The sequence below is a fragment of the Triticum dicoccoides genome, chromosome 7A (assembly GCF_002162155.2).
Source record: "Triticum dicoccoides isolate Atlit2015 ecotype Zavitan chromosome 7A, WEW_v2.0, whole genome shotgun sequence".
NCBI lineage: Eukaryota > Viridiplantae > Streptophyta > Magnoliopsida > Poales > Poaceae > Triticum > Triticum dicoccoides.
The window spans coordinates 690802433-690807133 of record NC_041392.1 but is presented as its reverse complement, the minus strand read 5'-3'; the positions used below and the strand labels follow the sequence as shown (position 1 = coordinate 690807133).

At 38.8% G+C, this 4701-nt stretch overlaps 2 long non-coding RNA genes across 2 annotated transcripts; both read left to right on the top strand.

Annotated features, from left to right (window-relative positions):
- Nucleotides 1-283: 283 nt before the first annotated feature.
- On the top strand, nucleotides 284-3778 carry LOC119331461. The gene is made up of 5 exons (XR_005160518.1): nucleotides 284-472; nucleotides 817-897; nucleotides 1667-1710; nucleotides 3619-3659; nucleotides 3734-3778. It is a non-coding gene; the product is annotated as an uncharacterized LOC119331461 (long non-coding RNA).
- Nucleotides 3779-4265: 487 nt separating this feature from the next.
- On the top strand, nucleotides 4266-4657 carry LOC119330053. Its single transcript, XR_005159864.1, has 3 exons — nucleotides 4266-4310; nucleotides 4424-4474; nucleotides 4565-4657. It is a non-coding gene; the product is annotated as an uncharacterized LOC119330053 (long non-coding RNA).
- The last annotated feature ends 44 nt before the right edge of the window (nucleotides 4658-4701 follow it).

The window sequence follows — 4701 nt, the reverse complement described above, 5'->3', positions numbered from 1 at the left end:
TTTTTCATTGTATCTTGCTTATTACTTTTACAAATTAGTGTTCAAGACAATCTTCTGTTGTTGCATTCCACCAAGTTAGCTTACAGCCGAAGATAGTTTATCCAATCCAAATGATGTAGGTCGAACAAAACTTATGGCTGGGGTAAAAATATTAGTGGTGATCAGCATCTTCCTCTCACTTCGCTGTTAAGATGTCAACGCGGCGCTATGCAACGGATGATTTATACTACTACCATGTTTTTTATGTTGGGTCTGAGAAACTAGAGAATTCATGCCTCTTTGCCATGTCAAGAGTATTCTAGGGATTTCTTATGAATATACTGTATGTAATATGGGATGGCTATTTTGATTAAGAGATCAATTTTTATGCAGGTTTATCTACACTCTTCTCAGCCTGGGAATCATCATGTGCTTGCTGACCTGCTCGGGCCACATCGCCGCTGAAACTGCAAACAGCCCCTGCCTGTCTTGTGTATCCTTGGAAGCGTCTGATACTAGGAGTTGCGTTAGCCTATTTAAGTGTGCTTACATGGCAGCTGCTACTGGTTTAGCAAAATTCCTCAAAGCCTTTTGGGTTGTCACATAAAGACCAAACCTTGCGTGCTTTTTTCCAGATATATCCATTTCAAAAATATAAATGATATTTCAAAAAGAGGGTCATGTCTCTAGCAGTTAAGTTTTGAACTGGAATTGTTGACTGCTAATAATAGTTTGCTGAAACCGTAAGTCCCAGTTATGTTCTTGGAGCTCTGTGACCTTAGATGTACTGTGTCTTGGTGATATGGACTATTTTGCCTTAACCTGCCATGTATGTAGCACGTGATCTTTGTATTCTTGCTTGTGATACTGGAAGCTGCAATCGCCGCCGATGTATTTCTGAATAGCTACTGGGAGGAGGTAAGGAGCACTTCAGCTGCTATATACTTGATATTTCTGTGTGTATTTTAGAACCAAAATAAGGTCTCTTTTGTCGCCATTTTTTTTGCTGGAATGGAAGTCGTCTGAAGAACAAAATGAAATTATGACTGGTCGAACCTGAGAAAGTTTACTTCTAAAATATATCCATATGTCGTCTTAAGAACAAAATGAAATTATGTCTGCTTGAACCTGAGAAAGTTTCCTTCTAAAAATATGCCCATATGTAGTTTGCCAGGTATGGCCTTTTCTTTTCACGTAGTATGAGAAATACATGCAGTGCTCTACTTAAGATATTCTCTTCAAAATGACATCTCTAAAATTACTTGATCGCAGATCATTATTCAGACATGTTTGTTGCATATTTTTCCTTTTTATTTTTCACCCTTGCATCGAGTGGCTTATTTATCAGGTCTGTTTTATGTTATTTTCTCTGTTCCAATATAAATATTCATTTTGAAGGTTCGCTTCATGATGTTCTAATTTGGGATTTCTTGCCCTACTTTAGGCAGTACCTCCATCAAAATTAGAAAGACATTTTAGTAATGTTGTGTTTTTTGGGCCATGCTTGTGGATATACTCACTCCGTTCCTAAATATAAGCCTTTTAGAGATTCCATGCAATTTATAAATTATAATTTCAGTGATGTCTCATCCTTCTCATTTGCTATCCAGTTTTTTCTTAGAGCAATGGTCTTATGATACTGTTTGTATCTAATGCCATTTTCTATGTTTTTCTTACTTATTTTCAGGACAAATCCCACCAAACTTGGCTCTAATTGAAGTTATCATAAGAGTAAGCAATCAGCACTTGTTGTTCTGTTTTCTGATTCTATTGAGAAAGCTCAAAATTTGCAGTGTAAGATCAAATTTTTGCTCGCAGAATATTGAATGTGCGCTAAAAAGTATGTAGATTCACTCATGAGGGCAGAATCCTGTGAATTTCTTTTGAATCGATTGCTCAATTAGGAATAATAACATACATGATTTACACATGTGTGGACTTGGAACTTATGATTCTTTTGTTTGCGAACTATTGTTGCATATGTACGCATGTGTGGACTTTCGTTGGATATATATTGCTTGCTGGATCTATATATTGCTGGATATATATTGTTGGTCATTTTGCTTGCTGGATATATATTGTTGGTCATTTTGTTTGCTGGATCAATATATTGTTGGTCATTTTGCTTGCTGGATCGATCAATATATTGCTGGATATATAAGCCATCTTGCTGCTGCTCGCTGAAGCATGCAGGAAAAAAAATATGCTATTTGGCATATAAACCGTGTGTCCCAGGGACATGGCACCCGGCTTATAGGCATATTATGCCACGGGGAGCTGTATAAGCCGAGTGTTCCAGATGCATGCACCCGGCTTATAGGATATGTTTAACAGTGGATGTCCTATAAGCCGTGTACAAAGGCACCCGGCTTATATTTAAACCGTGCAGCTCGTGCAGACACAAGGTTTATATTTAAACCGTGTGGCTCCCTTAGGCACTCGGTTTATATTTAAACCATGTAGCGCTCGAGGGCACTCGGTTTATACTGACGGTGACACGTGGCCGTTATCTCCCGGCTGCCGTCATGTTATTTTAGTAAGCCGAGAGCCTTGTATAAACACACGGCTTATAAGTAAACCGAGTGTTTTCCCACTGGCACTCGGCTTATAGCATATAAGCCGATCAAGTGTAAACCGTGTCATATAAGCCGGGAGTTTGACTCGGCTTATATATAAACCGAGTTTATATCGACATAAGCCGAGTTCTTTGGGTACACGGCTTTAAAGTTCTTTGGGTACCGCCGCAAGTTTGAGGAGGCTGGGCATGTTTGGGTGTGAGATTATTGCTCTTGTAATTCGACTGGGATGAAAGGAGGTTCACCAATGCTATCTATATTAACAGTAGTCGATCGATCCGGAGGACATCTATGTTAGCGATCCACCACCTATCTCTCTCTCTCTCTCTCTCTCTCTCTGTGTGTGTGTGTGTGTGTGTGTGTGTGTGTGTGTGTGATCTTAGTATTATATAAGTTAAGAGAAGCCCATGAACCAATGGCAATGACATATATCTACTATTGGTATTATCATCATAACTAAAGTATGCTATCCTGGAAGTTGTCTGATATTTAATTATCTCTGCTGGCTTCAGATTTGCCACCTTTTGGTCGCCTTGGCACAAGCTTTTTGCTGATTGATTTTTTTATTTTTTTTATTTTTGGTTCTCTGCATGTATATGAGTGTGAGACTTTCCTGCTATAGTTTGTACCTTGTAAATTTCCCTACAGATTTCAGGGTTAGTAAAAGTCGTGAAAATTGCACACGTCAGAAATGCTGAATCTTCTTGGGATGTAGATGGCTCTCTTATCTTATTAATTTGCCAATTGCTCTCTTATGTCCTGGACGCTCACCTTGTTTCTCACGGTTATTGAAGATTTGACACTCAATCATTCTCATGGTCACCACTGATTGTTTCATTGGCTTTGGTTATATAACAACAGAGGTGTCTGTTGGATCTTTTGTTCGTTGGTTCTTTACTTCTGCATGTTGAGTTGTTGAGCCAGCATCGTTCCTCCTACTGTATGCAACTTTCAGGACTTGGTAGCTTGGAAGCAAAACATGTTGCTTCTTTAGTTCAGCTGCTCTTTCGCATGTTGCTCCAGCATCATTCCTTGTACTGTATGCAATTTTTATGACTTGCAGCGTGGAGCTTTTGCTATTTGCCCAGCTGGTTACTATTAACTGTAGGTGGTTCATCTCCATTCTTACATCTGGTTATGGTTTTGTAACTGCCATCACAACTTCGTCTCGTTTGTAGGGGATAAAAGAAGGCTGGTATGATGGGGCTAGCTTTGGTTTTGCTGTACTCCTTGTTCTTCTTACTGGTATGTACTGTCACCACAAGCATCTTTTGTGTTAATGGCTATTTCTGTGAGCAATTATAATAATATCAAGATTTAGAAGCGTCTGTTCTTTTAACTGGCACTCGTTGGTGTCTAAATTCCTTGACAGTGTAGATCATCAGTTCCTAATAAGAAAATAAGAAGTGTTTCACAGCATGTATTTCTGAAACTAAAGAGTTACTCCCGTCGTCCAATAATATAAGAAGTTGCATTATGGGACAGAGGGAGTATCTTAATTAAGACATGTTACTTGGCATTCTTCATGGCGCACAGCATTGTCCAGCTACCAGTGACTACAAGCAAATGTTGCAGCTCGTAAACTTGAATGAGGAGAAACAAAACATTCATTTGGAGATTATTAAAATTTTAGACTTATCTTGCTATAAGTTGTTTATTCTTTCACAAGTAATGTCTCAGATGTTCTCATTCAGGTTGTGAGAAGTGGAAGGAGAATCAAGCTGTGATTTGGTTGTCCTCAAGATTGGTGACCAGGTACAAATGCATTGATCTTTGTTTTGAAATGAGTGGCTGCCAGCAGTTTAGAAATACAAGGCGCTAATCTAATTTCTTTTGTCATGTATACCTGCTGATGGAGTCTTTATTAGTGGTCACTCCTCCATAAGATGAGTCGTAGCATGACATGAGAAAGCAAAATAGTGAGTTACTCTTGTACGCTTACTTTTGCCTTTTGGAACTAGTTTAGGTGAAGTATTAAGCTGACACTGCAAGCTGGTTGTTAATTGAAGGTAAACAAAGACCAGAAGTCACCGTTTCTAATGTCAGGTTGCAAAGTCACTTATGGCGATGGTACAATGCTGATGAGTCTCTCTGTACCTACCAAATGGAGAAAAGATATAGCTACTTTCAGCTTCTGAAACTTTTT